General features: G+C 40.6%; 1 protein-coding gene across 3 annotated transcripts in view; it reads right to left on the bottom strand.

Moving 5' to 3' along the window:
* LOC135250101 (neuronal migration protein doublecortin-like) overlaps nt 1–20,844 on the bottom strand; it is a 62,310-nt gene extending 41,466 nt beyond the window's left edge. Inside the window, exon 1 of one of the 3 annotated variants that reach the window (XM_064326038.1) lies at nt 20,333–20,844. The gene's annotated coding sequence lies outside the window, so the exon portion shown is untranslated. Of the gene's footprint in view, nt 1–2,088; nt 2,203–20,332 lie in introns of those variants that run through there. The other 2 variants (XM_064326039.1, XM_064326036.1) reach the window with 2 other exon arrangements.
* Between the last annotated feature and the right edge of the window lie 48 nt (nt 20,845–20,892).

Consider the following 20,892-nt stretch of genomic DNA (forward strand, 5'->3'; position numbering starts at 1 on the left):
GCCTACAGTAAAACCATATGTGGTATGAAGAGTAGATCAATTTCACTGGTTCTGAAACTGGTCCTTTTAATGTGGTTTTTGGGGTTGAAGCTCAAAATAAAAAGTAGACTTTCCAGAGACAGTGACCTAAGTTCAAAATTAGGTGAGTCTTGATCAAAGTCTATGTCACCCCTCTGAATACCACTGCATGTGGGGACATTACTCAAGGGATCTATTTTTAAACAGTGCACAAAGCTTTTGATCTATATTTAGACCACAATTATTGGATTTCTTGGTGTTAGGTTGGTCCCTGTCAGTTTAATTAACCAGATGGCTCAAATCCTCAATCTAAAATAAACATGTGCTCTTTGCCACCAGCATGTCCATCAATGCAGTTTTTCAATGTCCCTTCTGGATTAATTTAATCAAAATGGGAGTGAAAAATATCTGGTACAGTCTATAAGTCATTTACATTGGTTTCTGTCACTTTAACAAGCTTGTAAAGGCACGAAACTGCATTTGTAAAGTGATTTGTAAGTGATTCTTATTTGGCTAGAACGGTTAGCTTTTTCCAAACACTCAACAGTTGTGCCTTAAATGTTCCATGCAATCAGGTTCCACTTAACTTTACATCAATTTAGCTGCTGCCTCTTATAAACCTCTTGAATACAGCTGGGAAATTGTAGCAGTTTTGCCACCAAAGCCCTACTGATCATCCCAAATTCTCACCCCTCAGTTTGAACTGCTAGTTCATACCCCCTCATACAAACAAAAAAAAATCCAGGTTTAACATTCTGGTGGTTGGCTATTGCCCACCGCAACCCCAAAAGGACTCAGCTCTGCCCTGGAATTAACAAAGACAGCTGATGAAAAAGATATTGGTAACCCTTTGGCTCAACAACAATGGTATGGGCAACATGAAAAGAACTACTCAAAAGTCTTCTGATCATTCGTAGCAGTGCTGCTCACTATCTTAGGAACTAGTGCCATAAATACAAAGGATTCAGGTTTGTCTCCTAGCTGGGGCACATGATAGAGGCACTAATTTTGATTTGCATATTTCAACATACAACATACAACATACAAATGGATAAAATACTGAAATTACATTTCTAACAACAAAAAAAATAGCCTAACAATGTAAAAATGAATAAAACGAACGTCCCCCTCCTCCCCGGGCCAACTTTGCAGACCTTCAGTGAAAAATCAATTGAAGGACCGTGCTGATTGCTACCCCGCCCACAGGCTGTTTCAGGCAGCGAGATGGGCGTTTACTGCAGGCAGCAGGGCCAGGGAAACAAGGGGCTCGCCCTGACTGACAGACCCGGCGCCATCTGCTCCACCGGACAGTGGTAAAAACAGGCTGACCTCCAGGCCAGGAAACCGCCGGCGATCCCATTGTCTGAGCTGAACCTGCTGCTGTGCGGCCACTCCCATCCACGCGCACGAGCCGCCGCGTCCGAGCGTGACAGCTAAACCGGGAAGCCCTGGCTAAAGCCGGGCTGCAGACGGAGACAAGTGTCGTCTCCTGTGCCCGGAACACACGCGCAAAACGGGGTAGCGTGATCTTTTGTGTCACCCCTAACCCCCTTAAAGTCATTACATCATTTTGAGGCTGGGTCTACGACAGCTCTTCCCTCGCCACACAATGGAGACCCACACCTATCTCACACACAGCACAGGCCAATCTTGGACTCTCGCAAGTAATTAACCAACTTGAGCATTTCTTAGATGCCGATTTAATCTGCCTGTCTGATCCCGCCTGTCAATCACTGAAGCCTTTTGAATGAAAAAAAAAAGTTTGAAAACCAATGCTTCTGAATTAGCATGATGACACATACCAGTGACCAGACACACTTATAGCCAATACAATGGTTCTATATGAAAGCAAAGGTAAAGGGGTGAGTAGCAGCAATCATATTTTTAATCACCTGTTCATTTATACTGCCTTCTTAGATACATTCCACCTTTTAGCTTCAAATTACCTTACAAAAGGTCTCGGACAACACAAACAACATTTCGGACAGATGGCGAACTGCCCAAGGTACAGCTGGTTTGTACCTGAACCGCCTGCCTTTCATTGTAATGCAATGCGCCGCGCGTACTCACCGGCGTCCCTGCGTTCCGAGAGGGTGTGCGGATGCTGCGGGAGAGTGAGACGATCTCTCTCATTGCCTTTGTCTGCGCCTCAGCCAGCCAACTCTGCCTGCCTACGAGGAGGAGGCGGCTGCTGGGTCCTAAAGCCTGCGATTTACAGACCAGCGAGCAAAGTCATGGTGGATGATATTTTTAATTAGTCATTGCTTGTAGTTTTGTGGATGGAAGGTGAGTTTAATCTGTATAAATGACTGAATAATACATATATTTTCTAATCTGATGTACACTGTAGTTCATAACACAATGTAACAGTGATAAACAGCACATTGCTAATGGAGGAATTAATTTGGTTTAGAGAACTTTTTAATTTAACAAGTTGAAAAGTTATATGGGAATACTGATAGTCAGATTATCGCTAACATCCAAGTCACACACTGAAAAAATTATTTTAATATGAATATATTGCACAGGTATAAAATAATAGTAAAATAAATAAAAGTTTAATCATAAAATGCAGTTTCAGAAATAAATGCTTTTCATCAATGCAAGTCTCATAACCAAACAGAAACTTGTGACTTCATCACCAACTACTCCTGATTGAAACATCAACATGTAATCGTATACCTAGACTCGAAGGCGGCTTGTTTCAAGTTTTCTCTTTTAACAATAGGTGACATCAGCCTCTCCATCCAAAATGCTGACACACACACACAGACACAGACTCACACACACACGCATACACATACACACACAACACACACACACACACATTCATGAATCCATATACACATGTATTTTACCCTAACATTTGCTTTACAATGCTTGAAATATGTAAGATGAAATGTATTGATCCTAGTCAACCTACCACATGCATAAATTTTACAGTTTAGTTGGGACATGTCAGTCACAGTACACACAACTCAGAATAGAGAGAAAGACTGGCCCATATTCCACATGAACCACTGCGTTTAGCTACAGTATGTTTGACTGCCTTTGTGTATGACTGTGTTAGGAGGGAGAGTATACGCAGGAACATCTGATAGCTTTCTTGTGTCGCACACCCCCTCACTGTGCCGGCCTCCCAGCATGCACCGGGGGTGGAAGGTATGTGCTTAGCGATGACTCTGCTCTCACGTCATGCCGTGAGCCTCCCTCTCTGTCAGCTCCATTTAAGGCAGATCTCATTAAACAGGGCTACACTTTTAAATCTCTGATGTCCTCCCTGATAACATTTGATCAGCCGCACAGATTGTGCCGGGCCAGATAAAGGCCTCGGGCGCGTTGGCAGCCTCGCCGTAGAGCCACCTAATATCAACAGGCTTTCCCTTTTATTATTTATCGGCCATGGTTCGCTCTCGGGCCACGCTCAGCTCCCTGGAAGCTTGATCACAATGTGGAGCAAAATGACTGGTGCTCTGTTTAAAAGAGAAAGCTACTTTATTCAAAGCCAAACCGTGTACCTCCTGAGACTAACTGCTTCCAGTTAAGCCGTGTGCCTTACCCCCATTGGACAGAGGGACAAGTGTGCACACTCTCAGGGCACTTTCGCACACGTTTTTTACACAAGTTCAAGTGCACATAATTCACATCTTGAAGCACTTTTAAACGAACTTCCAATAGACTAACACTAGAAACTGTCAAATGTCAACCCCAAAACACTTCCAAAAAGGTGTAGTTTCTTTATGCAGATCCAAATTCTGAGTTGGTGTGCCATTTGCCTTTAATGATTTTCCTAAATGTCCGCTCTACCTTTTGCTTCACTTTACCAATCCAATCATCCATATGCCCACCTTCTCTCATACTGTAATAAGACATGCCTATGGGCTGTATCTACGCTCTTTTTTTTTCATACCTGTCCTGTGGAACTGGCTGGCAGGTTGTCTTTATAAGGGCAGTAGGTTGGAACCAGTCTGCTCTAAGTAGAGCGTTTATGCCTGTGGGTTTCTGTGTACAGTAAATCACTGACAAGTCTCCAAGTTTCTTTTCTAATATAATGTCAAATGAATCACTATTACTTTAAAATGTAAGGGATAATATACATTCCTGTTTTTGAGTGTGCAGTGGTTCCTCTCACCCTGTCTATGTTGTTAATTTTGCATCATCACAGTTTTATGGTGAAGGCACAGTTTGTTCTATATAAAAAAAACATTTCCTCAAACATCCAAGTATAAATTTGCATTTATCTTTTTTAACACACAAGGAAACTGTGTGTTTTCTTTAATAAGGAAAGATGGGAGCCATTTCATGGCTGCTACTGTGATTCATCTTTGTGTCATTACTGTTATGTAATCTTTTGTGGTTTCTGTGCTTTCAATCAATAATTATCATGGTGATGCTTTTATTTTATTTTTAATCCATCAGAGAAACTTCGCATTAATTTTAAATTTTAAACTACCTAGTTTCCTTTGGCATTAATTTGTTCTTATGACCCATGCAGTCTGTTGATGGTGGCATTTGCAGACTAAATTAGATACTATTTACATTAAAATTATTTCCATAAATCGTGACAGATTTTTGCCAAGCTCAGCAGTCTCCAATCTGAGTCACTGCTATTACATCAGGCTTCACTGTAAAGAGACAGCAGAGTCACAAAGGGCAGGAAACACATGCTGGTGAGAGACTCTGACATCATTTATCATGGGGGGCTAGGTGATGACAGGACTCATCAAACTAATGGGCAGTGCAATCGACTCAGTGTACATCAGTGATCGGCTCTGAAACAACAGTAACCTCTTTGGTCTGACGAAAAATGCTTGGTCATGGGTACAGAGAATGAAAATGGCTTCTTGCAGTGACTTATCGATGCACTGCCCGGACAGCCTTCTCTCATATCCTCTCATACAACTTCTATCCAGGTCAGTGAAAAGGGAAACTGTATGAATCCATCTTTGCTTTTTTGCTTTTTATTCTTTTTTTTCGTTTAAACATATAAAAAAAAGGGGTTCTCTTTAGAGCAAGGGTCCCTGAAGTATCAGCGAGAATGAAGCATCAGGAAAACCAAGGCAGTCTGTTCTTGGTTCACTCGCATCCTCAATTTTGTGAGGCTTAAAAGGTTAAAGGTTAAAATTTCGCCATGATCACTTACTGTCCGCTCCACTTTACTTAATTGCCCGTGTCTTAATTCACATCTACACCGTGTCGTGTTTGCTAAACGAGGTTCTGTGGATACGAGCCATGCACTGAGACGTAAGGGGGGGCACCGTGAAGTCAGTCTGGCAGGTTGCCCTCCCCCCTGAAAGCTGTTCTGTGCAGCAGCAGCAGTGTGTGTGTGGCTCAGCATGCAGAAGGAGAAGGTGGGTCGGCTGCAGGGCGGGGCATGTCCTGTCAGCCAGGTGAAACAGAGTTCATAACGGGTTCACCGGAACAGCACGCCATGTCTCACAGCGAGTCTGAAGGAGCCCCCTTATCCCCTGCCTCACCCCCATATTAATTCTCAGAATCTCCCGCCTCCCTCAGTTCCACCCCAAACATCTGTCTCAATCGCTTGCGCTACTCGGTTGCTCTAATTACCTCCCAAGAAGACGTCTTTTGAAGAAAGAAACCATAGTTCTTGCTAACAGCTCGCTAACAGCTCCTTTGATCCCTCGCCGTTCTAACAGCGTGGACTGAAAATAGCTGTTTCACCCATCGGCTGGTACCTATCACGTTTGGTTTATTCCAGACGTGATTGCTGGCTCTGGATTCTGCTCTGAAATGACAGAAGTCATAGTGCGATCTGCCAGCTTGTCTAATTACGAGCATTCTCCGATTAGATCAGTGGGTTTTTTCAGAGATTTTGTCCCTTTAATTTGTCGTTGTTCTATTAAGATTACCCAGAGGATCTGGGCGGGAGCGAAGGGTGGCCATTTTGATACCAATAATTAGAGCAAAGCGCTCATTCAGTGCAGCGGAGCTGACAGAAGAGCCATGGTGAGAAGGAACACACAGCAGGAAAAAATTGAGGAAAGAGAAAAAGATATTGACCTGCATTTTTAGTTATCTTTGCAGACCTATCACTATGGTTACCAGCACCGGCTACCTTTTGTGCACTGCACCAGCAGCTTTGTTCACTGTGTGGATTTCTAATGAAGCCATTTGGAGATGGATGGCAGGGCATGCGTCTTACACACAGTGCTGTGTGAAAGAGAACAAGCATTGGGGCGTTGACTGGAACGGCATGCTCAGCCAGTTTGCTAAGAGCCTGCCACCCACACAGAGACTGTTATTCAGTCCAGCCTAGCAGTGCCACAAAGGTTACAATTTACTAGCAAAAATAGATACTTCAGCAATGATGAAACCTTATAAAACAACAAGCAAATCTGGCACATCGTGGAATCCTCTCTAATTCTATTGTGTGTTCCGAATATAGGATTCAATGTCCTTGAACTCAATAAACAATTGCTCTTAGCTAGCTCTTAGTGTTAGTTTTTCTTCACAAAAACACTATCGTTGATAGTTCATAAATTAATTAACATCTTCCCTGTGTAATGTTTGTTAAATTAGATTTTATGTATAAGAGCTGTGTACTGAGTAAGGTGGGTCTGTGAAATCAGGTTGTCAGGTTGCCAACCCCCCCCCCCTCCCTAAAAGCTGTTAATCAACTCGCCTGGGGCGTGTTCATAGAGATATTTTTTAAAGATATTTTTTAAAGAAATTTCTTCTAATTGTAAGCACATTTTCTTGACAAATGTTATTTGAACCCAGGCCAACGCTTCATTAAATATGACATTTATTCCTGGAACTAAACAGCTTTAAATAACCAGAATTCTAATTTAATTTCTCAACATTAAGTGAAGATGAAGAGCAACTACAGCAGAAGATCCCCAGCACATTCTGCTTTATGCAGCTCTTGTGCAGCATCAGCCTACAGAAATATCCGGTTATTATTGCTATTGGGGCTGCTGAGGCGGGGTAAGTTTTCTCAACATCCAGCCGGTGGCAGCACTCACCCACAGACGTGCATTTGGACAGCTCCTCTGCCACTCGTTGGTGAGCATTTGGCACATTTGCGCGTGGCTGTAAAAATCTGAAATGTGCCAGGTGAGGACCCTTAAAATTAATGAGCATGTGATGGCTGACAGTTAAACCAAACAGCCCATTAATAACAGCGGGGTCAGGCTAGAGGACGCTGGGAATTTTTTATTCTCATACAGCATATCCTACGGCACGTGGTTTAGCAGTAAGGGCCATAAAAGTCTTAATCACTCTTGCTGGTCTGCCTCAAGTTTGCTATGCTGTTTTTTTCCACCATTTTTATGAAGGGATCACTGTGGTGAATAGACAGTAGCCCTGTTTCCATGAGACCAAATTACACTGAAACTAAAGTGCCTCTATCTAATGAGTCTTACAAGCTATCTGAAATAGACATAATTGTAATTAAATTTGGGCTTGTGAAATTGTCAGAATGTGCTACATCTGCCATGTGTAGTGTCAACTTTATAATGAAGTATGTATGAAAGTGACACACTGCAAAACAAATAGATTTACCCAGTTCACAATAAGCTTCACTACATCAAAGACTTTTATTTATTTATTTATATTTATTTATTGACTTATTTGGACATGTACAGGTGTTAATGCAGATTAACAGACAGCAAATGTGTTAGAATATATTAGGATATTACACAACACATGTCACTGTGAGGGTAGTTCTGGCTTTAGATACAAAGCATCTGAGAAGGGAAGAGACCGTCTGCAAGATTGGCTTGTCTGCAATCTGATTTGTTCTAGCAAGTTTTTAGCAAGCATTATATAATAGGTCAGGCTTATTGAACTGGCATTTATCTCCACCTCCAGCTGGACTCCCAGCTAGATAACATGATTAATCGGAAAATGTAACTGACAATTGGATTACTGTACTAGAAAAGCATGTCCCTGGCAGTTGGGTATAGCTCACGTCAGTGTCAACCTGTTCAGTACTGCAAGGTTGTGAGTCTGTAAAATGACATGCATGAAGGAAGTCAGGCTAAGATTACTGGAGATTAACACACTCTGCTTGTCTTTTCAACCACAAAACCCTGGTGTCTTTCCATTCAGTGGCTCTACAGCACAACAGTAGGATAAGATTATGGCTGATGTTTGTCCTTTAGACAACATGCACATAACCATTGATATTTCCAGCAACAACAATCATTTTTTGCATTAACTTCCAGGTGGAAGGGATGTTGGCTCTGTGCTAGCACAGGGAACACAAAAGTCTCTAATCTTGATTTGTCACGTTTTAAATGGACTGTTTCCCCTCTCACTCACCACAAGTGAATCTAGCACATCTCTGGAAACCAGTACTGTCTAGGTTAACAGAAAGAGATATGTAGGCGTGAGTTAGAGGTCTAACTTTTAGCCACAAAATGCTAACGACTGTGTTAATAACATGTTCCTCCTGTGACATCCTGTGACATTGTGAGGCTGATTCTTGAGGGGTGTGGGACTGTGTGAACGCCCAATATCTGTAGTAGTGCGTTCAGAGAATTGGAAAAAATGGCGAGTCATTTTGCCTGCATCAAACGTGTGAATTAGACAAACCATTAGATTAGTAAGAAAGAACCAGTGATCATGGCTGCAGAGTCGTGCTGAAGTACTCAAGAAGTGGAAGGTCGACCGATTAATTATTGCAATGGCAGGTGTGCCATCTTGTGGGAAGTGCAATTATTACAGCGTGACAAATGAAAGCCACATCATCCAGTGAGATGTGATAGTTCCCCCTAAACCATTCCTATGCTATGTGGCCGGATTAGAGTAAGCGATATGATAGCGTCCCCTTAGCACTGGGGCCTAGCATTAATGATGGTGGAAACATTTGAACAAGTATTTGAACAAGTATTTTGTACATAACACAGTTTTTTTGTTATGTGACAAACCATGTCTAACAGTGCTATTTCTGTGAGCTGATGATGACTTATGATGCAGTGCAATATGGTGTGAAAGCATGACTTAGCACTCAGCCCAAAACACCTTTTTCAGTTTTTTTCTATTTATTTATTTATTTATTTATTTTAATAAAAAGTGATATCTTTTGTTCATTAAGCCTGTCTTGGTGGAAAACTTTTCTACTTGGCTCTCTGTGCCTTCTTTTCTTCTTCTGTCTGAGAAATAAATCCGCCAGCTACAGTATAACAGTCACCCAGGTATGTGTCATTTCTTAAGCAATGTGAGATTATGTAGCAGCTGAGCACAAATTTACACTTGGCTGTTATGAAAATGTCTAACTTGCCAACTCCTAACTCCTTCAAATGAAATACAATTTAAAAAAACAACATATGGCATAAAACAGAAATGCATGTCCAACTGAGTGGAAGAGATGGATTTGGAAAAATGCAAGTGCCATTTTCCTTTCTTTTCAAATAGCCTACATTCCAGATAAAATTCATACTACATCACCGTAGATGCAGCATGCATGGACCCAGGAAAAATAAACCCTAACCTTTGCATGAACCTACAGCTTCCTATGGAAAGATTCAGTTTTACTAAATTTGAACATCCTGAAATAAAATTCCCCTCCAAGAGGGGAATTTTTTAGTCAGAGAGGATGACTACCTTGGTCAACATACAATTTATTTTAACAAGCTTGAATGAACTCTTGTACTTGTAAAGGACAAACAGTACATTTTGAACTTTTTAAAACTTTTTACAGCAAGTGTATTTTCCTTAGCAGTTTGAAGAGAAGAGCTCCCCTTTGTGGTATGTCCATCCATAACTCCATACCTTGCAATTGGCCTGAACAGTATTTTTGGAAGATCGCTGGCTTCTCTATGGTTTTGGCTCTCATAACATTTTCACACTTAAATTTCACTGATGCTTAGAAGGTTCCAACTAACATTTGAATCTTAAATCAAAATATAAAAGATAAAGCATTTGAGTACGCAAATATTAATCGGATATTCATATTGGGCTACATAACAGAACTGTATGAACTTGTATCAGACCAAAACTTTCAAATGTCCAAGCAAGTCAAAAGCACCACAAAAAAAATCTCTGAAAAATAGTACTTTCATTTTTATTCTGATGGGATGATTTTCCAAGGTAAATATTTTTGCAGTCTGAATTTGTTGCTATAAGGACATGACCCCTGTTGCATGTAAGGTAACAAAATATAATACTCAAGACCATTCTGTTTCAGTTTAACTGCCTCTTGGTAGGTTTCCCTAGCTCCACTGTTCTAACATAGATCTTCTGAACCTGCTGCCTCCCCATTTAACATTGGACAATAGAAATGAACTGCAATGAGCTGGCTCACAATGAGCAGCTGTCTGTCGTGCTCCTTTAAGGTCCCTCACAAGAAATCAGACATCACGCTGGCATGGTCTTCTTCAATTAGCTTTCATGTGCTTGAAAGCAGAGGTGAAATCCATTAGCAGGCAACCCCTTCTTTCACATTAGCACTCATTTAAGTGAGGTTCAATAGGTGCCAGAGCATATGTTAATGCAGGAGAGTGCCCTGGCCTTTAATTAAGCATTTCATTAAAATTTTAAGTAAATTTGGCTCCACTGGGTGTATAGTACTATTTGTAAGTGCTCTGAACACAGAATTACCAAGAGCTTAAGTACAAGCCCAGAAACTTTCTTGTTTTAAATGTTAAGATTTTCTGACACCACAGCATTGTGACTAGCTTCTCATAAAACCGTCTCTTTAAAAATGATGGTCTGATGTGTATGTCTGAACATTCAAATGTGTTGTTTGATCTCATTATTTGTTATGGTCTCTGGTTCTACCAAGTTGTGAGTCATTAAATCATTCAGCTAAAAACATGTGCCATCAGCCTTTCTCTGTGGACGCAAATGTTATAATGAGAATACGTCGATGAAACCAATATCACTCAAGAAGTATTACTTTAAGCACACTGAAGTTAAAGGATTTGCGAGACAAAATCACATGTAAGTTAAGCAAAGTATGAAATTAATCGTTGCCCCAAACAGCCCCCACAAGATTCCGGAGAAATAAGACTGTGGCCTTTAAATGCCTTCTCTTTGACATTTAGATTTTCGTTTAACTGAATATTTGTGCCTTTTCATTTGTCAAGTAAAACCCGTCGAACACAGCATAGAGAACAGAGGAGTTTTGTTACACAATACTTCAGATTTAATACTTTAATAGTTTTTCGTTTGTTTTAGTATTCTGATGAACAACTACAAGCGTTTCGCTCATTGGCAATCTGTCAACTCCAAAACGAATTATCCATCGGCTAATCATAAAGTACAAAGTTCGACTTCGGTATACACTTGATTCTGACTTGCGCTTTCCACGTCTGGTGGCAAAGGGGCAATAACGTGCTTCATTCGATAAAGCATTACTATCATCAAGGCCAGCAGAAACAATAACAAGCAAATAAAAATTCCAAGGTAGGTGGAGAAACTGGGCATCTTTATGTCCGGACGTCCCATTGTTGAGAAAGTTGTTGTCAAAATAGAATAATCGGTGGTGTTGATTGGAAGGACGGAATGCACATGAGGTGATGGTGTAGCAAAGTTCCTCCAGATGATATTATTGTCCAGCATGATGACCATCAGGCAAGGTGGTGATTGGGTTTCTCTGGCGGTAGCCAATGGCTGCGTGAAAACTGTAACCAGTCCTGAATGCTTGTTGTATTCCTAGGTCGTATATCTCCGTGGTTGAGTGTACCGCCATATTCCACGTCCGTACATAATCGACATGTAACTTTATTGTTTAAAAAAAAATCCTTTTAACTTTCTTGATCTTGTCTGAAAAATGTCCAGAAAAATGCGCTCGATTCCGTTCAAGAGCATACAAAACGTGAGTATCGTCTGTATGCTACTGTACGAGAACACACTTAGCTTCTTGTCTGCCTTTCTTGTCAGCGCACCTCAACCGATTTCTTCATTGGCAATCTACTTACACTCCACAGTCACATAGATGTTCGTTCCGTGACCGAAATACAAAACACCTCAATGAGCACAGACCACTGAGACACTTGGTTTAACGCCCCCATGAAGCTGTTGTGGTACGACAATGCATTATTTATATAAATAAATAAAAATTACCTCCTTCTCCCTTACAAAAACACTCTTTCACAGAATATCGCCACCGATTTGCCAATGGCATTCGGGAAAATAAACATTGCCGTTAGTACTCTTCATATAAGCTCAGAAAATGTTGAAGTTACCGGGAAAAAATCCGAATGAGCTTACATTTCATAGTCTTCCATACCTCATGGAACAGCGAACGTGGGTAAGTGAACGCCAAGAGCGTCTGTTTAATTTTTTTTTGCCTTGCTTGAATTAAGGCTATCGTTGTACGACCCCTATTTCTCCCACATACCAAGTTGAACTCAATTTCATTCCTATTAATGGTTATATAATTGCTGAATTGATGTATTGTTATTATAATAACAAAATAGGACGTTCCCCCCAGTTGCCCACAAATGCTGTTTTTACATAGGATTGAATTATATACAGACAAATATTAAAATAGACAAAAATTGATCAAATAAACCAATACAATAAATCCCCTTTTCAGGGCATTTTAAGAGGTGGTGCATCCATTTAGAGCACAACCCGTTCCAACTCTGACTGTGGTCAGGAATTCTTTGACTCTGTGCTACATAGTAATGGTTTCTGCCCAGGGAAAATCTGGGGTGGTGTGGGGGTGGTTGGGGCAGTCCCTATATGCTGAAATGTGGACACCTGCTCACAAAAACTAAACTATTTGTGGAAAATGAAGAGTCCAGAGATAAAACAAATGACAAGCCTAATTTGTTTTGTCTAAAAAGAAGTTTTTGGAAAAACTATGACTGGCTGTAACAAAAGTGAAAATGCACACAATAGGTCCCTAGGACTGAATTTGAGAGCCGCTGGTCTGATTAAATTTAATTTCTCACCATTACTTGGGGGTGCTTATGACACTGATGACATTAAATTATTATCGTCACAAATGTCACAATACTGTCACAAATGTCACAAAATGACACCAGCCAAACCCCAACTCTGCTGCAGCGCTGAAAGATAGAAATGTACTGGGTGCACGATAGCTTAATTTCCTCCGCCCTTCACTCTCAAGCTGTGGCAGTCATTGTTAAATTTAGGTACGCAGAGTCTAGATAGTTCTATATTCGTACAAAAGCCAAGGTCACGGTCAATTCTGCACTGCAGAATTTTTCTCTTTTTTTTCCAGCAGTGACGTCTGTATCCTTTTCAAGGTCTCTTGTGAGGCATAATCAATTCTCTGCCAAGAAATATTATCACCTCCTCTGGTGTGAAAGATGGTGAGTTCCTTGCTGTTCATTTTTCCTAGATATTGATTGCCTTTCGGTTTACACTTTAGAAACAGGACAGAATGATTCACAAGCTATAAGTGAAAAGGGCCATTTTTGCATTTCCTTAAGGCACAGCTGAAGCTTCATTTCTATCTGATTTGATTTTTTATTGCTGTTTTCAATATGATGTGCTGGTGCATAGTAACTTCTTTGCTTGTTGGTTACCTCCATGTAAATTCTGTTATACCTTACATTGGCAATATTTTAGGCCAGAGTTATAAGCTCAGTTGTGTTCCAACAGATTTTTTACCCATCAATTAAATTTCATATTAAATAGTCACAAGCTGCAATTGTACACCCAGGCACAGATGTTAAGGCAGCCTCTTCATGCATCAAATCATTTGTAGATGTGCTAAATGCAGACAGACACTTCAATCAAATGCAATATTTACATTCCCGAAGGAGATCTGTGCCAACCCTCTGGGATTAGTCAGACAACAATGAATAAAAAGCATGCTGCTACTCACAGATAGTCAGATAGACTATTTTAAAATTGTCACAGATATTTGCAAAAGAAAACCTTTGTTTAATGCAATATAAGTCTTTGGAACAGTTAGCCAGCATCAGAAGATGTTCTTTAATGGGGATAAAAGAATAAAAGATCAGAATAATAGACTGTTGCAAGGCCAGGTAGTGCCAACTTAGAAGTACATTATGTTTCTACTGTAAACTTTAATATGTCGTATGGTACACAATGTTGATCAGCTTAGATTCTTACAACTTTTTATAGTTGTGTTATTCACTTTGAATATTGTTTTATTATTTTAGTCAGTATGCATTCACTGTATCAAGACTGAAATGGACAGATCATTTTCCATTATTCAAATGAAAACATAATCTTATCTTTAGTATGGAAATAATCTTTTAATCTTTTGTTCAAATTTCATATTCTCTTTTAAACTTGTACGAACATCAATCTGGGATTTCAGTCTTTTTCACTGAGATAAGGCCATCGTTTCGGTCAGAACCACTGAAGTGTGAGAGGTGCACGTGAAATGAAGGTCTATGGTTCTGATGGCAGTGCAGGCCCTTTTCCTAGAGAGAACGGTATTAAATCAGGTGACCAACGATAAGTAGTTCTTAGCCTTTCTGATGGGCTAAGCTGAGCTCCATCTTGAGAGCCCTTCATAGCCTCTCAAAGGTACATCATTTCTGTACAGTAAATTAAACAGCTTTTCATTCTGGAGTATTTCTCCTCTTTTTCTGTTTCTCCCCATGCATAATTTATCACTGTCCTGTTGCCATGGTAAAATGGCCAGTGAATAAGTCCTGTATGTTTTGGGTGACACGTCTTGTTGTCCTTGTTCCTCTGAAAAATTACCACTTGACCATGTTGGACTATAATAGCAAGATTTAACAAGCAATTAATAACTTAATTGACTTGCGCCCCCAACAAGCCATTTAGTATAGGTTGGTGTAATTATCTTTTAGTCAATAAGTCAATTATTATTTTGTAAAATAAAAAGGACAAAATTATACCCTCACTCTTTCATATCCTCCTCAGAAGATTTTCTTTTTTGACGTAATACAAGTGTCTAGGATGACAAAAAAAATTAAATGCGAAAATATTATTCGTTTTTATTGAATGTCCCTTGCAGTGTTGGTGTCAGCATAGTAGAATATACGACTCTTGAGATTAAGACCACAGACTCATGTCCCCTACAGGGGACAACATTTAATTGCTGGGTCTTAGGACGATATGTGATTGGGGTAAATTAATTTAAATTGAGATGAGCTCAGTTAGAGGATGAGCTCAATGAAACAATGGGGCAGAAGAAGCCTTAGTGGAAAAGTTTGTCTTAAGTACTGATTTTAAGACCACCACTAAAAATAGTATAAGACTGCCAACCTTTTAAGGGCATCACAAACCTGTAAGCCTACTAAAAAATTACTGATTGCAAGTTATAATCTGCTTAGCATGGGAGTACTGTCTGGAAGGTCACCACAGAGTACTAACTGTGAAGGCACTGAAATATATTGACTGAGTCTACCATCACAAACTGCTGACTGTGGGGCTGCTTCCTAGAAAATCACTAGAAACACAATGACTGCAAGGCCGCCACACAGTACTGACTGCAAGGCCGCCACACAGTACTGACTGCAAGGCCGCCACGCAGTACTGACTGCTAGGCCGCCACGCAGTACTGACTGCAAGGCCGCCACACAGTACTGACTGCAAGGCCGCCACACAGTACTGACTGCAAGGCCGCCACACAGTACTGACTGCTAGGCCGCCACAAAGTCCTTTTGAGCGGAGGCTGAAAGGCTATCTCTTGTTAAGGACCTCAATTGATTTATTTGTTTTTTTCTGTGTCAGTGAATGTACTGTATAAGAAAAATTAAGAATACTTATGCTGTAACCAAACAAAGCATCAAAGACTAAGAATGACGTTTATCAAAAGTAACTTTAATGAATTCAGGGTGTGCCCAGAGATGGTCATATGGTTATATGACTCCAAGCCTATGAGACCATCTTTGAGTTATAATGTATATGAATGACTGGGTAGCTTTACATTTTTGCTAAATTAGTTAAAAGGTTTGTGAATGTAGTTTGCCAAAAGAACGAGAGTGATGACTTATCTAAATGCAGAGTTTGCCTTAAGAATCAGATAGATGACTTAAGTGAATGCTGGGTTTGCTCAAAGAATCAGCATAATGGTTTTCCTGACATGCAGAGCAGAAGACTTAGAGTTTTAATTTCACTCTTAATGGGAATGATGTAATCATTTACATGGCTTTTGCAATGTTTTTAATCTAGCAAATAAGTGATATCTACTGATCTTTTCCTCTGATAGTCTCCTTTCTAAGGTTCAATTAATTTTAGTTCTGGCATTGCCAACATACATAAATACAGAAATAAACATGAAAGACATTTTTACTCATATTATCTCTTACATTGCTGACTGTCAGTAAAGCAGTTTGACAGCATGTTCTGGAATTAGGGATTCCCATACTGTTATTTTAGGTTCTACACCTTTTTGAAGGATACCAGTACTGCTACTAAATTAATTATAGACATGTACACATATGTAGTGCATTTAAATAAAATGGCTGAAAAATCCTTTTACAGCTCCTCTGTGTCTCATAGCCTCAAGATAAGGATTCTGTATTGCTGCCATCCAGTGGTGACCAAGTATCATAGCCAGCCAAATTTGTCCAATGAAAAGCTTGAGCAGTAAAGTCTTCAATAGATATCCACTCTATCCACAAAAAAATAATCTATGTTTTTAATATTCTATATTTGAAAAATGTACCACTATTAGTGCCTAGAAAACTACCTAATGAGAGAGTTTGTTTATTTTGCACTTATTCGTTTGCAAACAAGTCACTGAGGAAAATGCTGGTCAGAAAACCTTATGTTAAAATAATTGTGACATACCTCCATTGAGGGCACTGGCTGTAGCATAGCAACAGAACAAAAATGAATGTCTCTCAACTTCAGGTTATTTTAATAATATATGTGGGTGGAGCCTGAAGGCAATATGCCCGAATGGGGCTATGCCTGTGTTATCAGATGCACTGACTGACAGCTGAGCTGATGATAGTGTTTGAAAGGGCGGCCATCAGGGGCTACAAAGCAGCCGCATAGTATGTCCTTTCCGTGGGAGAGTTGGCCCCAGCTCCCATAGAGAAAGGGACAGGCTCCCGTGGAAAGCTCTGGATCTTTGTTCAGCAACATCAGCGGCATCAGTGCGTTCTTTTCACGGGCTGCCGTCGACTCCGCCGTCACAGGGGCGCACGTGAAGGACGGCGGGCCCCGGATCGACGTGCTCTGGCGCTCACCGCTCTCTCTCTCTCTCTCTTTCTCTCTCGTGCGAGCGACCCGCCGCGTCTCATTTCAGAGCCAGTGTGTCAGCAACGCCGATACCGAGCGTGGAAGCGCTGCACTCAAGTGCGGAATGACAAACAGCGGTGAGGTCAAAGTGGAGCTGTCTGTTCACGTGTAGTGTAGCGTAGCATTGCGTTTACTCGCGGGGGCAGTTGGCCACAGGAACAAAGATCATCTGATCCCATTGTAGCCCCTCCAATACTGGCAAACAGAAACAGCGGGCAACAAAAATGGCTGTTGTTCACCTGACTGATCTCTGATTTTTTTTTAGAATCCAAGCTAGCTCTTTGTTCAATACACAGTGCCTTCAGCTACTGCACAATGAATGAATTTGAGCATTACTCCTCTCTCTGTAATTGTACAACTTTGATCCATTTTCTCCTGATTTCCAGATTTAAGCTTCAACGGGGTTTCTCAAATTACACTGGCATTAAGGAGAACAAAGACTTCACTTAAATATCATTTTTTAAATCATTGTGTTATTTAACTCACTTTCATGGAAATATTATTCTTTTGATGATAGATAGACCTTCAGCTGTTAAAATGCATTGTGCAACTTCCCATATTTTGTGTTTAAATTCTATGTTAAACACCATGTAAATCCCCAAAGAGTATTGCCAAAGTTATTTTGATCTAGTCTTATTTTAACTTAATGTCAAGTATGTTTTCTGTTATGAATGAAGTATGAATCTGGGGATATAAGTCTTCAAAACACCTTTAAAGCATTCTTTCCTATTTCCTGTGTTCTCTCCTATTTTCTTTATACTCTGTTCAGAACACATTTTGCTTGTTTATATGTACCTTCCAAATATTTCATCAGATGCTCTTTGACAGAGAATGTTACGTTTTCTTACATACATTTATACAACTAGATATTTACTAAAGTAATGCAGGTTGAGTACCTTGCTCAAGCATACAGTAGCTACACCCCATCTGCGAATCAAACCCCGGGCTGCTGGCCTAGTTTTCTAATCATTATGCAACGTTGCCACAACACTCTTTGACTCATAGTAAGATGCGCGTTAAGTTTTAAGCAAATTAGTGCATTCACACTGTTTACGTGTCAGAACAAAGCCCGCAATGTCAAAGTACTTATTTCAAGAACAATTTTTTTAATCCGGCATATGGTGCATTAGAGCAGATAAATAAGGTTAAATCGGTCTGTCTGTTTCTTGTTCTCATCAGCGACAACATTAAAGCGGCAGCAGCTGTTGTGGGCACGCAAGCAGAGTAGCCTATTTTGCAGTCAGTGGCATCCCAGATTGCACCCCTTTTGCGCAATGCACTGCGTTTGATAGACTGGTTTCCCGTCAGATCTCCATACAGGGCTCGAGTCTGCGTGTCAGAGGTGTGTCTCCTGGGAATGGCTCTGGCGGAGCGGAGGATATTTCAGTCACAGCGGGTTTCGGCACGAAGGATACAAGCAAAGCAGGTGGAACTAGAAGGCAGCCATCTTCTGGGAGAAGACTACGGTCTGACATAGTTGTGTATTCTTTTAAATATGTCTATTTTTTTGCAGATGCCTCTTATGAAACCACCCACCCATCCCCATATTTGATTTCCCTCCACATGAAATCAGTTAGGTTAGATAAGATGCACTTTACTGAGTCCCACGGGGTGATCTGTCCTCTGCATTTCACCCATCCTAGTCCGAGCAGAGGTCAGTGAGTGCAGTGCCCGGGGACCGACTCCAGTTCTGAGGCCAGTGCCTTCATCGAGAGCAATGGCAGGAGTATATCTAACCTCACATGCATGTCTTTCGGCGTGGGAGGAAACCGGAGTACCTGGACAAAACCCATGTGAACATGGGAAGAACATGCAAGGAACCTCCTTCTTGTGAGGCAACAGCGCCAATCACTGCACCGTCGTGCCATTTCTGTTAAGGCTCAGAAACAAGGGTGACTGTATGGTCTTTCAGGAGCAACCATCCAAAATAGCACAACAGAGTCAATATTCCCTTAGTCACTGTCATCACTTTGGGATGTCACTGTATAATTGTGTGGTAACAAAGCCAAAGGGGGTTTTAGTGTGTTTCAACACCAGTGATTCAATTACGATGTTGATAGGCTAAATAATCCAAAAATAATCAAGTCTTTAATTGGTTGCTGATTTGAAAGGAAGCCAGTAATAGCTGCAGACACTGCAGCCTTCCAGGTTTTACACCACCGGGTTAAACCACATTCGTGGCAATTCTCTAACAGAGGTCGAGAACTGAAACTGTTCTTCTTTGTGTCGTTACCTTGTCCATTCACTCTTACAGAGATGTGATCATGGTGAAGCTACCCTGGGTTCTGTTCTTCCTTTCGTTGATTCTTGCTTTCACCTTCTAGGATTCCTCTCAGTCTCCATAACGCCAGCCAGCAGTGGATTTATTTTTAACATGGGTTAAAGTGCAGCCAGAATAATTGGCATTCAGCATGGTCTTAAAAACACACGGCGCACTTTAAAAATGTCACTGTGACCAAAAATAATAAGAATTACCTTCTGGCTTGTGAATACAATAGTTTAAGGCAAGAAGTAACACAGACCAATAAAGTGTTTATCTATGTCTTAGTAATTAACAGCGTTGATGCACATGGTGAAAATGCATAAGAGAAGGTTTTGTATCTGAAATTAACTGACATTGTGGCAAGGCGTGACTGGACACTAAATAAATAATTCAAAGGATTGTGTTAATTTCATAAACATATGACAAGAAACGTTGTGCAGCAAACAGACCATAGCAGTCAATAGAAATTAGTTAATTTGTTAAAAATGACACTGAAGAATGGCTAGCTATATACCAAGCCACTGAGTCCAAGCCTAACAGGCAGCCCATTAGGTGACTCATTTTATAAGAATTCAGGTGGAGGTGGCAGTGGTGTACTTGGGTACTTTAAACTAGTCCATGTCTTTTAAGAATTGGTCCTGGGGGCTGTGGGGTATACTGTGAACAACAAACTTTCATCTTCTATTTCCAGAAGATAAAGCATCTTGACTTCCACATTTTGCTGAAATTCCATTGTGAAGTTTCTGTGTTAGTCCAAATGAGTGCATCTTCGGGTATTTTAAAGGCATACTATGCAGGATTATTACCTTCAAAACATAAAATAACCATGTTCTGTTTTATAGCTGAAGTTCACAAAGGGGATTAAAAGCGATGCAAAACTGGCTTTTCTGTTGGACCTGTAAGTACACTTACCTCTTGCTATCCAGCTAGCTACCTTAGGTAGCTAGATAGCCGAAGTTGAGTACTCCGGTGAGTCGGCGGGGTTGGAGACGGAGGGATCTTTTGATTGTAAACACAGGACCACACGAAGGCTAAAAATAATCCTGCCTTTAAACATTCAGGACAAGCTATCCTGTCATTTGACTGGATGTTTTGTGATGTTTCTGATTCTGTATAGTAGCAAACATGCCTGCCTGGCTATAGCTTTGCTAACAACAGTTTTGCAACATGATTCCAACTGCGAGGGGTCCGGCATTTTGGCAGTGAGATAATTAATATCACTGCACTGCCAAGCTCTGCTGTTTTCAGAATCTTCTGAACAGTATTTTGGAACAGCAGCCTGCTAAATATTCTGAGTAAATATCCGGGCCAGTCATAATAAAATACAGAACAAAATAAAGAGTCGTTTGTGTGAGTTTAAAGCTATGTGGTGGTTGGTATGCTAATGCCAAGAACGTTTGGGTCGGCTGTGCGGTCTTCAGTTCTGCGCATCCAACGGGGCTTCGTCTGTTTTTTAAAAGACTTTCTGTTAC

The sequence above is a fragment of the Anguilla rostrata genome, chromosome 3 (genome assembly GCF_018555375.3).
Source record: "Anguilla rostrata isolate EN2019 chromosome 3, ASM1855537v3, whole genome shotgun sequence".
In the NCBI taxonomy this organism is placed as follows: Eukaryota; Metazoa; Chordata; class Actinopteri; order Anguilliformes; family Anguillidae; genus Anguilla; species Anguilla rostrata.